Source organism: Ischnura elegans, chromosome 5 (assembly GCF_921293095.1).
Source record: "Ischnura elegans chromosome 5, ioIscEleg1.1, whole genome shotgun sequence".
NCBI classification, from domain to species: Eukaryota; Metazoa; Arthropoda; class Insecta; order Odonata; family Coenagrionidae; genus Ischnura; species Ischnura elegans.
This window is the reverse complement of record NC_060250.1, coordinates 61,718,649-61,737,848: the sequence shown is the minus strand read 5'-3', so window position 1 is coordinate 61,737,848 and position 19,200 is coordinate 61,718,649. Positions and strand designations below refer to the sequence as shown.

Genomic DNA, 19,200 nt, shown 5'->3' with positions numbered 1-19,200 from the left:
TTCCTCTCATTATGACATTGTCACACTTTTTAAGTTTCAAAAATAATGTCACACGTTTCTTCCACATACCGTATTCTTCTCCGTCAAACACCGGTATAACCAAATCACCGTACTTCGCCATTTTACCGTCACTCGTACAATAACCAAGAAACCACCACGTGAACCACGGACTTCTGCTACCATGTTCAGGTTTCTCGGGTTAACAGATTTGAGTAAAACTTAATTGATTAAGTAATTAGGCTTTATTGCCAACAGAGAAAATACATTCCCTCACTTCACACCATGGCCCCCTGGGCCCATGGTAACACACCAGCCACACCAGGCTCACATACCAACTTACTGAGTGACTGCGAGAGACTGACCGAGACTGGCTCTCCCGCCAACTAACGTAACGTACGTCACCAACGTGCGCACACCAACGTGCGCACACCAACGTGCGCACACCAACGTGCGCACACCAACGTGCGTACACCAACGTGCGCATGCGCATCAACAGTTTTGCGCAATATAGATGTACCACATATATCCAACAAGTGTATTCATAATACACAAATTATTTGGTTTTTGAAATACCGGTTTAGACGAATGACAAGGGTCAAATTTTATCCTCATTTGAAAAAGGCCAGATTGGCGCCCATGCGATCCCACTCCGCATGACGTCACAGGGACCTAGTTTCTACACGAGAGGATAGGAGTTATACATCGTCTGAGGTTACCAATGCATGCATAAGGTACAGAGCTCAGGGAAACATGTCTTAATAATCACCTATTAAAACTGGCTAAGTTCGGAAAGTTTTCTTCGTTTGATAAGGTATTAATAAACCTTTTTTAAGCCAAGCGCTACCATGCAGCAAGGTACTCAGCTATCCGCTAGCATCCTGCGACGTATCAGCGCTAAGCCTCGCCTCAAGGTCACCTCACCGGGCGGGAGGGGGAACCAGAAATACGACGTACGGAGATATTTCCCGGCATTCATACTTAAGCGTCGCGTTTTCGCGCGCTTGAAAATTTTCACTTTTCATTTAATCGCGAAAAATAGATGTTGTCATTTAAAAATCTAAAAGCGTGAAATACGTACTCCAGGAGTAATAATCGTTCTATTAAAGCAATAAAAAAATAATAGGAAACCACCCTATTACAATAAAAACTGCTTTTCGGCGTTGAAAAATCACTACGAAACCACAGCCTCACTAAATCATAAGCCAAGTTTTTTTACACCTTCATAGGCATGATGGATTGATGGGTAAAGTAAGAACTCGGTTAAAGAAATTTCAACCATGCGGTGCATTATACGATCACCTTCAAACCGTCCAGCAGTTGGTTTCATATATGGTGCATTCATTTGCTTGTCTCTGTATCAAAATTTGGCGATGATATAGCCCAAAGAAGTAAAAATTATGGCTGCAAGAACGTGTAATTGACTGCAAAAAAACTGAAAGCAGACAAACGTGAGCGCTAAAAAAATCAACTAAAATATCACACATGAAACACTTGGAATTTTCAGCGAAACTGGGTGTTAAAGATGATTTTTTAATGAACATAACAAGAAAAAGGAAATAGAATTGCTATTTTTAAACAGATAAAAGGGAAAGCACATTCAAGTAATTAAGTCAAAATATAATTAACCTCGTAACTTCTCGTAAATTAAAAGTTTACGTTAATAATTTAAATTCTAAGCAATTACTCCAGGGATCTTGGAAAAACAATAATTCACGCTCAGATCACTAAAATACTTATATTTTACATTGATTGATTTTATCATAATTTCATCATAAGTTTTACCCCACTTAAGCGTAAAATGGTGAGAATCCTCTGATTTCATCAAATGTCACAAGATACGAATTGCCTCTTCAATGGAGAACATTCTGGATCACAAGATTCGCTCCTATTAAACTGCCTACAGGGAACAATAGTTTCTCCCCTCGCTTACTTTCAGTCCAAGGAGGTCATCTGTTGCCCGTAAGCATTTCCTCAGCACGAAGGCAACTGCCCTCTTGGGAAAGGGCGGAATTATAAAGGGGTCAGTTTAGTTAGATGACTTCAGAACTCGTCTCCAACTCCTAGGATCCTGAGTTAAGAATGCTGGAAGCGGAGGCAATTTTTCAATAAAAATCCCTCAGGCAACTTGGGTGGTGCTCAATTAGCATTTCAATCACCGTGGATAGTCGGGGACAGAGCGAAAAATATCTGGCGCCATAGCTAAACCGGCGAGAACCGGCTCCTTCTTAATTAATCGTAATCTTCGTAAACCAAATAATCGTTTTTCATACTATTCTAATCCGCCAATCAGCGGCATATCTATGCTTTTGGTTCTCTCTAGATGGGCTTTTTATTTTTTAATTTATTTAAATCATTTTTCAAACACATCCGTGACGCCAATTTATCGTGAAAATTTTAACAAAACATGAATTAGACAAGATACAATAAGAATAATAAAACTAATAAAGAATAAACGAGTGGAGAGAGGAAAAAATCGATTAGCTGGCAGGTGGAACTTTATCGGAGACTTTAGAACTAATATACACCACTTTCAATGGATACTTACTGTCTGAAATATATTAAGTGACAATGAAAATTATAAATGCAGCATTTAACCAAACATACTTGCACAAGGTACTTATAATACAGTTAATCGAAAAAGTTTTTTTCCAGAAATATTCTTGAGGCTAAGGCCTAAATTGTGTGGCTGGTGGCTCTTATAACGCTTAATAATTATAATTGATCGGATTTAATCGTCAGGTTACCCTTTACAATTCCCTATTATCTCGCATTACATTGAGTATCCAATCGCCTTTTAGTTTTGCCTATAAGTCATAGTTATTTTCTTTTATCGGTTCGCTGGCAGTAGCGGTTTAATTTAGCAATAAAGATGCCGTGGTCAAAAGCTTTGCTTCTCCGCTTCATTACTAATGTATTTTATGACCATTTCAGCACCCAGAATACAATTATGAATCATGTGATCCTCGAGAAAACCAGCAAAATCAGTCTAAATATTTTCACGAAAGCTTCCATTCATAAAGTCTTCTAACACTCGAAAAATCGCGAAGAATGTTGATAAAATCATTTCCTCTTCCGCCCACATCACTCAAGCTGAATAGTGACACGTAATATTCACGTCTTCATCCATCAAGGAAATGTGTAAGGCTTCTCCTCTTTGAGAAGAGTATGACTCCTATGTCACGTATCGCATGTACGAAAAAAAGACGGAACTTCAAGATGCTCGGATAGGGAAAGAACTGGCGGAGCGTGAAAGGGAAGATCAATGAAGGAAAAGCGATGTTTTCGAATACGGCATAAGCATCGCCAAATTTAACCGGTGCTGCCAGTGAACCGGTAAAAGAAATAACAGGTTTTGAAGCGTGCAGGAGTATCATCTCCTCACCACCAACCAGTATTCTGTCTAGACGTGAGAGGGTTCGAGTAAATGGAAGAGTTTACGCATCTTGCCTTTGTGAGTAATCACACAGGAAGGCAATGGATCCTCACTCAAAGGAAATAGTAGAACGTTTTATGGGCCCCACTTCAGTGAGATAGTGTTTTGAGTCAGTGTACTTATTGAAAATCGGGGAAAGTAGTGGAATTTAAAAGTTCGGGAAATATTTCATTGCTTAAAAAAATTACGCTCTAATGTCCTGTCCCAACAGGCATAAGAATAAACTATTGGGTTGTTTACCTGGTTTTATCTGCATTTTGCACGTTGTGGTGATCCTGAGAAGAAAAGAATCAATGAAAAGACTTCTTCGTTTATTCTTCAAGAGGACGCCTTCAGCATAGAAACGTAGCCACCTCCATTTGCAAAACGCGGACGAAACCAGAAAAGCAACACAGCAGTTCAGTGCTACTGAAATAAGGTTAAGTGAGAAATATTATTTGAATTAGGTACTATATAATTGCGCTCTGCTTACTTTGATATATTCGTAGATTCAACCTTACTTATATGTTGGAAAATAGTATTACTCTTTTTGGCTTGAGTTGGTCATGACGTGTGAAGTAATATGGATAAAATTTATGGAAGTGACATAAGCACATCATTCCAGATGATTTTCCATGATAATTTTCATGAGAGGTGAGGTATAAATGGTAAAAGATAAAGTGCTGAGTGATAGCTATTTTTATTTGTCTATATGACTTTAAATCAACCGCACCAGTTTTCTCGAAAATTTCAGATTTCCTCCAAGAGTGCAAGGGAATAAATATGAAAATTAATTCAATTGCATAAACATAATTCAACTATTAATTGTAACTAAATGATTGGCTTTGAATGATAGTAATTTTACCAAAACAATTAGCAGGCAATTGTGAAGATCAGAATGGTAAAGTTCTAATTCCGCACCAGGGAGTGATCATATCGCTTCTTCACTCCCGCACCGGCATATTCCTTCAGCTAGCAGAGGTAAGGCGCCCAATCTTTGTAGCAGGTCGTGCCAGTAAGATTGGAGGTGTTGGTGCGGTAAATGTGACTATTGAGTAGTGTTTTCCAGGGTTGATTGATTTAAATCACTTTGATTTAAATCACAATTTAAATCACTTGATTTTTATTTTTTTTAATCAGGTGATTTAAATCATGTGATCTATATGTTTGATTTTGAAAGAGTCAAGGAAAGGAAGCTGTAAGTGCATAATTTTGATTCTTATTTCTTAATTAATACAATGAATCGACAGTTATCAGCACAATGGTAGTTCTTAAATAGAAATGATACTGTAGGAATGCATGCAACATGAAAATAAAAAAAAATGGCTTTGGTTAGAATACTAGTGTATCCGTTGAAAAAAATTGTTTTCTGATTTAACTTCTAAGCGTAGGCACCATACAAAGTTGCAATTACAGAATTTTTCTAAACTTCATATGCTTTCGAACCGCATAATATAGTACATTTGATACTTCCAATGGCAATTTTATATTATGCTGGTGTAATTTTTAATTTGATACCATTGGCATTTCCATAGTTCTCTCCCCTGATTGACTAAATGTTGTATTGAGTTTAGAGTATGTTGCCTCTTATTGTTTATGCAAACGATCATTCTCCAATATGCTGCCCAAATAGTTAGTTTTGCAAATAACTGATTTTTTTGTGAATGGAGAATCATAAAATCTCATTTAAATCAATAAAATCCGATTTAAATCAATAAAATCCGATTTAAATAAAAAAAATTAACAAAATGATTTTTTTGAAAAAAAATCAAGATTTTTATCAACCCTGGTGTTTTCCCAAAATTAATATCGAATTCATTTTAACAATTTCGGTAAAAGTGTAGTAAAATATATTTTCTATAAAAAGTTCATTGTAAATGTAGCTTATCACGTATAAAAAAACAGAATTTTCCAAACTTACAATGTCTTCAAAAGGTTGATGCAGTAATAGGTACGAGCTCAACTAATATTACTATTCCATTAAAAAATATACGACCCTGACTCAGTATTACAAGCTGGATTTTGCACACTTGACTTTAATAATCTATTATACGGTTTCCATGAGGTGATAAGCGCAAAATACTTCAACAATTGCTGCTCCCTTGGCAACCTAATTACGACTGCATTCACATCATAACAGACTAATCATTGCGTAGCCAGCGGCAGTCCTTGTGCTCATTTTACTTGTGACGGCCCTAAAAAATAGGTTATCGTCTTTAATTTTTGAACGATGCACGCCTGAATGTACCTGTAATAGGAAACTGTAGTTTGTTTTATTGGTTATGTTGCGACACATTCGATATCCGAAGGACATAATTATCTCAGGTAATTTTCAAATTGGATTTTGAAAAAAACTGATCATACTGCCGAGAATAGCTATGTGGAGTTGATGTTATGAAACACGTTATATGCAAATTTTTTAAGGAAAACGTTGTTTACAATGCCGATTTTTCGCAAGGATAATACCGGCTGATGAGTGCTTAGTTCCGAAGCAAAGGTTCAATGATTTTTACGTCATTCGTAAGTAACACATACTGCCACTGTAACAATGAAACTATAGAATGAAAATCATTGATGAGAAAGATTTGCGGGTATTTTTTATCCTGAAGGTCTTCGCGGGTCACGCAACAGGTTAGGTGATTCATAACTCTTGACGTTCCTATGACCGAATCGTGAAATATCTTCAAGGATTCTGTGCCCTAAGCGATTTCTAAGTGTATTTTTTCCAAATGTCTGACACACTAATGACAGGTATGATTTACAAGAGTCATATATCTTAGAAAATCTCACCGATTTCAACGCAGATTCCTGTGAGAGATGCTGCGAGGCTCCATGTAAATTATCTTTGACTTCCTTCCACACCATTCATACATCTGTTATGATAACTTGAAGAAAAAAAGGACTTACGTCAAAAAAACTTAAAAATTGTACACGGCATATAGTACGACCATCTTAAACAAACTTCATAAATGGGCGATAATATAATGTGTTATTAAATGGTTATTGGCTCACCAATAAGGGAACAATAATTCAGTCAGTGGTTGGAAATATGAATATGGGCTTCGTTTTGCTGCTTTTGCTTTCTGTTGATTGTAGTACCCAATCTCTTCCAAATTTATAAGAAAGATGATCTTTTTAAGTCGATAAATATTTTCCAAAATAATTTTGGCCTCGAAATTTTTATTTTAAATTCAAGAACTTAGTCTTTCTTCACAAAGCCAGTCAGAATGGCCATCTCCTTTAGTAATATGATACCAGTCCATTGTAAAATTGACATTAAAATCTTAATATAGATATTTCTTGTACATTTTTTTCGATAGTATGACCTCAAACTGGGTGCCGGGGTTTATCTTGGGGCGCAGTAGGCAACCCACAACGTGATAGTGTGTTTCTCCAACTGCGCAGGAAATGACGCAATGAAGGTTGTTCCCAGTCCATTAAATGCGAGTTGACAACTTTTCCTGGGAACTTTTTTTCGAAACAGAAGTGGCCAAACGAGGCACTTTGAATATTCCCATCTTCTAATGGTTGGTGCGCGTTTGCAAGTGGAGTCAGCAGGGATATGAAATGATTCTACAGTTTTGTTACAATAGGAAATAAAAACTCGCGTCACATTCACGTTATGTCCCAGAAGTTCCGCACCTTGTGAATCCTTCGAAAGCTTGGCGCGTCGACCTCAGAGCATTGGTACCAATGGTGCTTATTGGTGATAATGAACTCAATACTCACCTTCCAGGTAAACGGCCCAGACGATGACTCAAGAACACTGACTTTGCGTTCTTTTGGTATTACATCCGTTTTCATGAGGTTTTAGCAGGTGGTCGATTTTTCGTGCATTTAATTTTATTCCATTCACAAGGTTCATTTCATTTTATGAAAAGCACCGCTTTTTTTTGTTGGCTTCTTCCTCACGAAAAAGATAGCCTATCCAGCGTGGAGACATATTATGCCACGAAATTTTAACCCTGGATAGCTGATGCCTGTAGGAACCAGAATTTTTCATAATGTTTAGGTCGAGAACGGACAATTTTTAAATTACAGAAACTTTGAGCCTAGCGCTCCGGTTGGTCATGAGTTTCTTCCTTCTAATTCTCTTTCCTACAGTGGGGTTCCATTTCTAGTGGAAATGAATGAAAAGTCCTCCACAGATTGCTCCTAGAAAATTCAACTATCTGGGACGCTTTTAACCTTTTCACATACTTCTCCACCGTGTACGTAATAAATTTTCAAGGCGATGCTGCAGAAGATTTCTCTTTCATGATAGAACGGCTCTGTTGCATCTCGCCCGGACGTTCTATTTTTATTCCCAGTAGAAAAACTTGTATTGGAGAAAGCATAATAGCTAAATCCTTCATGTTTAGGACATTTTACCGAAATTATTTTTGATGCTGAGAAAAACAACCAAAAATATAAAGTGAAAGAGTACAAGCGTCTGCGCAGAACAGCTCTCCTCTTATTACAGCAGGTTCGTATTTTCATTCGCATATGCGTCGTTCATGATTCACCATCTTTGTCAGTAGAAAGAAAGGTGCGTGATTGACGAGATAATTGCAGAAGCTTTTATGCATGGATTACGTCCGAATACTATCATATACACCTTGCAGTAGGGAAAACACTCTTTCTGAACACTCTCCTTTCCTCGTTCGACCACTGTTCCCTGGAACAGTCCGCTGTTCGTGGATTGAAACGATGAAACATGACACCTTCGCCAAGGGCATGCTAAAATGTACCCAACTCCTTGTACCAACCTCCCTTTGATCGACCATTGGAGCTTTTCTTCACCATCATCATCACTGGTCAATAATCCTAAGCTTGGTTCGACGCAGCTCTCCACTCAATGCTCCTATCGCCTAATCTTTTCACAACTACGTATTTATTCATTTTCACATCCTTCTTCACCTGTTCCAAGTATTTTGTTCGAGGTCTTCCTCTTCCGTTTTTGCTATCCACCTGTCCCTCGACGATTGTCTTCATCAGGCCATCATAACTCAAGATATAGTCCATAAGGTTGTTCCTTCTTCTTATTAAGGGTTTCACGGGGCTTCTACTCTCTCCTACTCTTCTTAGGAATTCCTCATTACTAACTCGATCGATCCATTTGATCCTCATCATCTTCTGTCGCAACACATTTCGAAGGCCTCTATCCTTGCTTTCTCTGCTGCTGTCATTGTCCATGCCTCACTTCCGTGTAGGGGCATATGTTCTTATCGGTGTAAAATACTTGACGTGTCGCTATCTCCCTACAATGGCCAAGGAAAAACTGTTTCTTAACCGTTAAAAAATTAGAGAGGCTACCCAACAGCCCCCATAATTTACGGGCAGCGTTGAACCGCTATCTTCTTTCTCGTTTCTTCGGCCCCACCCGAGTGAGGCTGTAGTAGTGGATACGAGCGTGAGTAAGGGGGCTGAAACAAAAGACGAACGAGAGCAACAGAGCGTGTCGGCACTTGTGCACGACTGACGGAGCTACGTCGTTCACCGCATAGGTAATTGCGAGAGTGATTAACTCGCTAATGGAGCCTCCAAGTCTTGTCAAATTACCCGAGTGCGAGGAAGGATGTTCAGTACAAGGAGGGGATTCAAGCAGATAAGAGGTCTGTTCCATCATTCCATTTGGTACTTCTACAGCTACATAATACCCGCCTACTCGCGTCCTGGGTGTTTGGTTTAGAGATATGAAAAATGGGCAAAGAAAAACCATTGAAAGGAAGGATTTTATTTCTAGAGATATAAGTAAATAACTATGGGTTTCCCATTTATCCAAGTTCAAAGGCGGATTTTGGGAAGGTTTGTAGCACATACCCCCAACCGCCAGACGCTTAAAAAATAGACGATTTTTAATACTGTTATCATCACGTTCGTTTTAATTTGTGTAATATGGAGCCTCAATCATTAAATCTCAAAAGAATAACTTTTATATTAAAATTAAGAGAATATTTCGCACAGTAATTGCTGTATGTTGTTATTGATCTCAAATATGAGACGACCATTAGTCTGTCAGACCCTTGTGCCTCTCCCAGAAAAAAAAACCCTGGATCCGCCCTTGCATAAGTTGGTACTTGGTCTTTCTCGCGACGGAAAATCTTCCATTGAAATGGTGATGAGAAGAATAATGAGTATGTTATTGGGACCAAAACCCGAGACAAATTTATTACGCGTCCAGGAACCAACCATTTTACTAAGCATTGTTTACGGTGTTATGAAATTTTTGTGTCACAAGTATGTCAACCGTCTGAAACTTTCAGAGCAAGGATTCAGGAATATATATGCAATCTTCGCACAGACAGTGCGGAAGCTTTCCTAAATGAAAACACTTGTAAATTATGCATCTCTTTTAACCGAAAATAATCAAAAAGGACAGTAAATTCATAAAATAATACTTAAATGCGATAGCACGTTTGTTACGAAGGATGGTAGACTAGGATATTTAGAATAGGATAAGATATTGTATTTGTGTCTCAATGTAAGACATCAGAAGCAATAAACTCGATTGTTTCTGGCTTTACTTTGTGAAAATCCATGCTGAACAATAAAAAGTTATGGTGCTTTTTCACACGATTTATTCAATACGACCGGTTTCGTCGCAGAGGTGACATCATCAGGTACAGTTTAATATAGCGATTTCTGTACCTGATGATGTCGCCTCTGCGACGAAACCGGTCGTATTGAATAAATCGTGTGAAAAAGTACCATAACTTTTTATTGATCAGGAGCAATGTATAGGATCACCATTACGCTCATTCTACATTTATATCTAATTAAGTAAAACCCTACGTGCCTCCTACAGGGTGTTTGGCGGGGGTGGGGGGTTAAATTTGATCGATATGCACTACGTTACGCTACCTGCACGCTTCGCAAAATCACAAAAACAGGAACGTGTATGTGGCATATGAGATCCAAACGAAGAACGCAGGACTCCTGACACAGCGCAGAGCCATAGGATGACCGAAATGCAAACTATGCGAAAAGTAAAATTTCTACACAAGAATAGCAATGCGAATGAGTTTAACTGTGCAACGTTTGCATGCGAAACCGAATAAATTTAATCGCCCTAGCGGCAGCAGAAGTCCGTTTTGCCTTAATTGCTATTTTTTCCTGATATTCATATATATGTAGTGGAAAGAACGGATGTTACAACTTTCCGTTATGATGTCTATTTCTTCCACATCCACCAAAGATCCTTTTCAGAGTATCTTGTGGATCCCCACAAATATGCAGCACAATATCTCATATTTACTTAGGACTTTTTACATATTAGGCTGCGTATTTGCCTGATTAAGCTCATTCACACGACAATTATTGTGTAGGCACTTCATTTTTCTATCGCAAGCATTTTAATTAATGAATGGCTCTACGCTGGATCAGGAGTCCGGAATTCTAGCCTTTTACTTACTGATGATATCGAATTTAAAGAACATTTTCCCTAAGACTACGTAATGTTTCTGTCGTACATGGTGGAGTGAAAGCAGTAGACAGAACTATTTAAGGAGCTATAGTAGGATGTGCTACGCTAAGTAGGCTGTTAAATACGAGCAAACGGTTGCCTTCAACTAAACTTCTTTAAACAAAAGGAATCAAGGTAAAGCATATCAAGTGCGTGGAGGAATAGCGCACGCAGAAAAATATTCTCGACGAGTGAATCATGGCACACTAAAATACACCACGACAAATATGTTGAACTGGTCACAACGTCATCCGTGAAACATGATCTTGCTAGAGCATACTCGCGGAAGGTAAAAACGATTTTTTTTGTTAAATTTCACAGTACATCAATGCTCACAAGAAACTATGCCTGAAAACTCTTGAAGTTTTCACTCAAGCAAATCTTTGAATTTTCAAGTAAAATTTTTGCAGTGCTTTATGTAATGAATTCATTAACTCTTTGAAAGGGATATGCAAGTCGCCTAAATGTTCTACGTGTTGATAACTCATTTTCCAAATGAGGGCCGAGCGCGGAGTCCACTCCAACTCCACGAATATTATACGTACACTAATAGCAATACAGTTTGAAGGGTGCCATTCAGGTGAAGCACAAAAATACTGAGCTCAAAAAATAGTGAGCACAAAAGAAGATGCTTCGAAACGTAAGAGCTAAATTTTCGTTTTTTGCTCGGCTTACTTCCTCAACTAAAAGACATTCAGTAGAGATCAATGAAAAATCCAAAGTTACATTTCTATTAATTTTTGAGCATATTACTAATATCTCTACTTTAATACATATATGTGCATATTCAAGAAAAAAATAAAACACCTTTTTCGACCTCAGAAATTGAAATTCTACTTGTACTTCTCACGGCTCTGTGCTCAATAATGCCGACACTGTACGTATAAGTATCCTTCCCTCGTTCAACACAAACTTAACCAATGTTAACCGACGATGACAGGAGAGTAAACAGCATTTAGCATCACTCAGCATTCAAATGCATTCATTGCATTCGCGTCAATTTGTAAAAAATCTGAATTTGCTCAATCCATCTTCGTCAAGACTTTTTGCGCAACTAGCAAATGAAGACGCATGCAATAATGAAGACATATATGGTCGATAAATATTGAAGCTTGCGTTAGAGAGAGAGTGGATATATAGACGGCTGAAGTGATGGCGCATTAGCGAAAAAATTATTAGGAAAAAATGTTGACGACTTAAGTTTGCACGCACTTTAGTTTTTTTATTGTAACCACAATTTTCAAAGGTACGCATGAAAATGTTCCGGAATATAGGCTTGCCGATAAAAGACGAGGCAAACTTAATTGAATATGAATGGTAGAGACACGGATAGGTAATTGAAGAGTATAACATGCACACAATAGATAATGTGAAACGAAGGCTTTATCGTAGCGAGATTCATGTGCATCGAAGGCTTTCGGTAGCAGTTGCGTATCAACGTTCGTTTTACGAGTTTTCGCGGCCATTACAGGACACTTCGCCTGATTTAGTCGTATTCGCGATGGACAATCTTCGAATGAAATGGCCGATGATAAGGATAATGTGCACATTAATGGGACGGAAACCTGATACATATTTATCAAGAGACCATAAATTAAACATTTTCCCGAGCATTATTAATGGTTATATGAAATTTTGAAAGTACTATGCCAACGATTTAAAGCATTCTGGGTAAGGATTCGGGAATAGATTGGCCATTGCAATCGGCATCCGATACACAATAATAGGGAATTATTCTTCTTTCTTAAAAAATATCATCTCACTAAGAAAAGCGTGAACTTTTTTTGGACAGCGACAAACGCGTAACAAAAGCAGTAATGCATTAGGCTTGTCTCTCTAGGTGTCAATTTACTTACTATTTATTCATGCAGTCATGGTACGCAATGAAGCTAAACCAACGGGTTGGTGGAGTAGTGTAGTGAGGAAAGCCCAGGGATACGATTATCCTCTACCCCGTTCAAATTCGAGCGAGCATAAAAAACTTATACTGTCAAAAAACTTGGGAAATCTTAGATAGCCTAAAGAAAGTTGATGTCCCTTCTACCATCTTAGAAAATATCTTGATCATTCTTCTCTCAGGATAATCTTCCTTTCCTCTAGGAATAGGAAATCTGGCTCCCCTATTGGTAGCCCGCGTCGTCCCAATGACGGCGTCGTGATTCTCGAATCTTTAACTGCCGCACTTACTTATACCCAGACACGTCTCGGCGGGCGCCTTATGGCGGGGGCGCCTTCTTCTTTTCCTCCGCTTCCCTTTTCCTCCTCCTGAGTGCCTTGGAATATAATTCTCGGGCTTCATTTATATTTACTACTTTTTATACCAAGATTAATAACAGGAACCCTAAGTCACTTTTAGATTTAGATCATGATAAATAATATGAATCGGATTACAAATAAACTTAATATTATTTATTCGACTAATAAATTTTAACAAAACTCTGTGCGAGAGAGAAGCATCAATAAAATATTTTGTAGTTCAGGCTACTGCATCAATAATGCTGATGATATCATTTATAATCATATCAGACTTTTACAATTTTGATTGAAAAATAGTTTATTTATTTTTTTTTGGCCTTGGAGCATGGCCTCAGGAGTGGTCCCGCCCAGAGTTTCCGTTACCATTGTCCCTTTCACCTCCTAATACCATTGTCCCTTTTACCTCCTCCAATAGGTGTCGCTTTCATGACGGCGTGAGATTATACATATTATTCGTAGGGTTCATAATCGCAGCGGAGCCTCCTCTTCAGGGATAGCTGTAGAAACAAAATCAAAGTCAAAACCAGTAAAACTTCAATAGTTCCGTTTCCAGGAGCGAAATGTAGAAACGAAACGAAATGGATTGAAACTCTGGTAGCTAAACTCAAGGTCGAAACGAAATCGGAGTCAAAACTTCTTCGAGTCAAAACTAAACGAAAACTCGGGGACGAAACAAAACGTAGATAATGTTTCGCACCGGAGGGACCACGTGCTTAAACTTCGACCAGTTTAGTTTCGACCCACAAACCGAGTACGAGGTACAGTTGAATGAAATATAGGCTCGACCTACCGCCATTAGATGCCAGGGGCACTCATATCTGGACCACAAAAGCAGAATGGTGAACGCAAACTGGCTATTCGATTTTTAAGCTCGCTGCTTTAACCTCTTTACACGATTGTCAAACGTAATGGGTCCAAACTATTCCCTCTTATTCCCTCCACTCAACTTCTGGGATCGAAACTTAACTATGAGCAGCGGGGTTTCGAATAATATAGTTTCGTTTCTAGGAGTAAATTTTCGTCCCGGGTCGAAACTAAACTCCTTGGTGATTTTAGTTTCGTGCGGGAACGAAACGAAACCTAGACCTCATTTTTTCGAAACGAAACATTTTCGCTCCGTTTCACTTTCCATCCCTGCTCCTCTTATTTTCCTTCCCTTCCTTCCTTGAGATGCGGGATGTAAAAGTCACAAACTTTCAGGTACGACTTCGTACCCTCGCGAGATACCTGCAGGACCTCGATCAAAACGTCCCTTCAACCCAGAGAAAAGACGGCGCGAGATTCTTCTGCCCTTGTCTTCCCCCTCCTATTGTTACCATTGGTGCGTCATCTCAATCATCGTAGCGAGGCGTCGACACATTCCTTTTCCTCTTTCCAACTTCAAACCCTCTTGAGATGCAAAGGTAAATAGTCTCGGACTGTGGTAGAACTGGCACCAAGGGCCTAACACCACGAAGTTTCAGGACTTCAAACCTCCTGTCCTTTCTTTCGTCCAGAGAATAGCACCTGAAATTATTTTTATTCATAAAATTTTTTTTCCCTCATAAATTGACCTCAAAATAAACCTCAGGTTTCGCTTTATACAGCCCGCGCCGTCTCGATTGATAATGCGAAGTTATCTTATCCCAAGCCTTTCCCAATTCAAAAAACTAATCCCCCTAGATCTTATGCAGCCTTTTAACTAAGTCTGGCGCCATTTAATGAGTTATCTTAGTTACTATTCTTAAATAACTACAAAACGCTCCAAAAGGTTCAACCGCGAAGTGTAAAACTCACTAAAAAAATCATCCAACATGTACATAAAGCTGACGGGGATAATCAAATGGTCGGACAGGTTTTTGATTGTAATCTAACTATCTGCAAGGCAATTTACGAATCAATCAAAATGAAGTTTTCGAAATTTGCTCTTATCTGACTGTGACGCCATATTATATAAAGTTATAGCACATGTCATCATAAAACCAATCCCAGAGGTATATCTCATACTTGCTGTTATTACAAATGGAAACAATTTATTTTCCAACGAAATTGACTTCCTTTCTGTATCCAAACTGGCGAGGAGAATGAACCCCAATGTATAAAAATATATAATTACAAAAAAAAAAGAAAAAGAACATTACTGAGGCCCAAAATAAAAATAAATTTGCTTATTCCTTTAGTGAATTTGAGGGACATCCAAATGTTAAACAACTGTTCTGATTTTTTAATCACTTCGATTCGTCTCCCCAGAGCATATTCAAACAAAATAAGCCACATCATAGACCTTTTGATTAAGCTGCATCTCACCTGCCTCTAACTGATAACTCAATCCGCAGGGTAAGTTCTCGCGGATTTCTTAGCAACGCGACTGCAAAGAGGAGGCCCAAATCCATCTCATAGAAGGGTGACTTTACATTTAGAGGCCTACTTGAGGATCTTCTTTTGTAACATACGTGGTATTTAAGTTCAGAAGCAGAAGCACGAATGTTACAAAAAAGGATCCTCAATTCGGCCTCATAATGTGTAGTCACCCTCCGCACATTGAAGTGAGTTTACTAAAGTCACCATTTCCCAAAGTCTTTGTCCATGACGGACAAATTCATCCAGGTTTCTCTGAGAAATAAGATAATATTAGGGGTGTCAACCGTAATTCACATTCGTGACAATGTGATCTATCAAATTCGTAACTTTTCAAGGCTATTCCTCAATAATTGCAAACATTTTATTGAAACATATGGAAAAAAAGTGGATCGCATAGTTGTCATCACCGCGCCGCGTAAATATTTGAAAACTGATTAAAATCGACCGAAATGGCGACGGAAATCAGCCTGCTATGGAATGAAATTGGGCCTCCTCTGTGCAGTCCCCTTGGTAAAAAGGGTGAACCATTAAGTAAACAGGGAGCCTTAGTAAATAAGCAGCGTCTAACTACTGCCTGCCACTAACTGATTCGCAGGGTAAATTCTACCAGAGTTCTTAGCTTCGGATGCCGAAGCGTCCCAAAAACAAAAGAAGAGAGGAAACCAGTAGAGCAAGGTGCATAAGACCGAGGGCGGAAAGGCAGGAGAAGAACAGAATGTTCGAGATACGAATTCGAGTACAGAGGAACGCGAGCGAGCGCTCAAGGACACGCCATGACAACTGGAGACGCAACAGCTACTAACGAAAAAAAAAGATCCTCGGCGTGTTGACCACGACGGAAAGTGAAAGGGATCCGTTTAGCAACGAAATAAATGGCACAGGGGAGAAAAAAAGTATTGGCGCTCCACTCTATATATTTAGTAGTTTAAGGGGGGAGGTAAGGTTCAAGGTCAACTATTGCCGAGGGAAGGGAACACCTTACAGGTCGTTTTCAGCCTAATGGCATTACGTAAGTTAAAGAGGGATACGAGGACGAACCGCTTTCTCGAAAAAATGCGACGAGCAGGCGTATCCATTTTCTTTGCAAGCGTTCTGGCAAGGTGACCTACAGGTATGGTCTCATGAGTTCATTAAATATTTTGTTTATATATTACTATGGAGGAAAACAAAATAATGAAGCGTGCCTAGGTTCGCTTGTATAGTTACAGACACGGTTTCATGACATTCAGGTCTCACAGGTTACGTCTCGCACCTACAGATGTAACAACGTTATGAAACCCGGGTCATGCCTATTTTAAAGCACAAGTGGACCTAACGAGGTTTTGTTCCTTTATTTTCCATAGTGGAAAGGATTCGCAAATTTAGGCCGTAGGTTTTCAGTTCTAATACTATGGAGTATGGTATGTTGTTATCCGGATGCAACTCACTCACCCATTCAGCAGTTCAGGTCAGACAGCTAGTTGGTTTGGACAAGTGAGGAAAGCTCCCTCCAGTCACTTGTCTGCGACTAAGTCATTTGTGTGCGATACCTCACTCTCAGGTTAGACGGAGCGTTCCTTTTCTTGGGCTACATCGCACCAGGATTTTTGTTATAAGATGTCCAAAGACCCGTGCTTTGAATCTGAGCTCAATGCTCTACCCACCACGGACTACCAATCTCCCCCCTAATATCCTGAGTACTTATACGAAATTCGCACGCCTGTGGCTTAGTCTCTGTGAGCTCTACCTTCATCTAGCCAAAACAGCCGGTTAATGTCGCCTTCTTGTTGAATCACTAACTAAGAGATCTAAACTTATCGCGGGAATAACTGAGTGCTATCGATCACCAACACGTAGTTAAAGAAACTTATATAATGCGATATGATACTTGGTTCAGTTGAATAGAGAACAAAATTACGCACATCTCCTCTCCAGGATGTGGAGGAAATCTTGACTGAAAATGGAATACAGGCTGTGGAAGAAGACACTACCATAGTAATTCCGGAAATCATCTCGCACGACTAGCCGGTCTTGGCTACGCGTTTTATTTAGATATTATAACTATTTTCACTAATTTGTCATCGTTATCATGAGTCAAAAATCATAAGTTTGGTTTGACGCATCTCTCCATTTCTCTCTCCTATTCGCTAGCCTTTTCATAGCAACGTATTTCTTCTCTTTTACATCCTTTATAACCGGTCTTTGCCGTAAAGTTATATGCCATGAATACCGAAAAATGTACGGATTACTTCCGTATCAAATATTTATCGTTCCTTTACGTAAGAACGAAAAGCATTAAACTTACGGTAAAGATATTTCTGGTAGGTACGGTTCGGTAGTATACTATAAAGATAATTCGAAATGATAAATCATATATGAATAGGTACTTGACCTCTCCCTATTAAAGCCGCAGGTAAATATAAAATAAGACAAGCAAATATCAGCGTGAATCGATAAATCTTTGGAACAGTTTTGAAGCGACACAAAGAAAGAAATATTACTTTGTTCCCAAAAAGGAAAGGTACTTTTTAAGGTGAATTATTTTACACCACGAAAATGACGAAAGATTCTCCGACTGATGCAATGTTAGTTGTCAAAGCCGGCCATTATTTAGGACAATTTACTTTCAAGGACCACGATTCATAGCGCTGCGGCTAAGAAAATAACACAGCAAATTACGGCATGGTGTCAATCCTACAGCTTGTGATGATAATGAAATATAGCAAGGACGAGGAATCGCCGAAAAATATATGAATTACGGTGCAAAATGAACCTATTTATTCCCCAAGAAACTATGACATTTATCATAATGGCAATCCAAAAAATTCGCGAATAACATACTTGCCCTGTATTTTGTCAGAGCAATGTCCATGGAGATATTTTTTCACTTGCATAATTTTGTTGGGCTTAATACCAAAAAACAATTTTCCAATAACCATTAGCAGTTAGTAGTGGTCTATATATAATTGGCATAAGCGCAACAATGATTTCTTGAAAAAGTTTACCGAACACCTTGAACAGTGGAAAAATTGAAAGGAAAAATCCATTGTGATTGCATTAAATTTAGTCATCTGTGTTGATAAGCTCGAGTATTGGACGAATATTTTGTAACAGAGAACATTTCTTCGACAGCTTCCAAGGGACAGAAAAAACTATACAGCGGTATCCAACATGATAATTAAAATTTACGGCCCTAAATTAAATTCATTCGAATTAAATTCGTCCTGCACATCCAACCAGGCTCTCGCCTTCTTTGCATTCGATAATGCATCCGTCTTCCTGCTCTCCAAAACCTCCCGACGCTTATTTATGATGTCAACCAACAACTTCGTCACTTCCCTTGTTAGTTTAATTTGGACTAAATATAATTGGCATAAGCTCAACAATGATTTCTTGAAAAAGTTTACCGAACACCTTGAACAGTGGAAAAATTGAAAGGAAAAATCCATTTTCTGTCGTATCGCGCAAATTCCTCCACGGGACGAGGAACAGAGATCGCTGGACCGTGGCGAAACGAGGGTGCACTTGCAGAAAGGGTGGTCCTATCCTTTCTTTCATTACAAGTAAGAAACGCATCGGCAAGTAAGGCATCGGGCGATTTCTACAAGGAAAAAGACAAGCTACGCGAGAGGAGGACACATTTTCCGCTCGACTGGAAGTTTATTTGCCTTTTTCCTGACGTATTACTTGTTTGGAATTTAAGAAACCATTTTGAAATTTTCAGTCTCATGGGGTGAACATTTTCCTGCATTTCAAAAATAAAAATTTT

The 19,200-nt window shown here is 38.8% G+C and overlaps 1 protein-coding gene across 2 annotated transcripts in view; it reads left to right on the top strand.

Annotated features, from left to right (window-relative positions):
- Window positions 1-19,200, top strand: part of LOC124158975 (superoxide dismutase [Cu-Zn]-like) — a 54,870-nt gene that overhangs the window by 17,328 nt on the left and 18,342 nt on the right. The gene's annotated exons all lie outside the window — the stretch shown is intronic.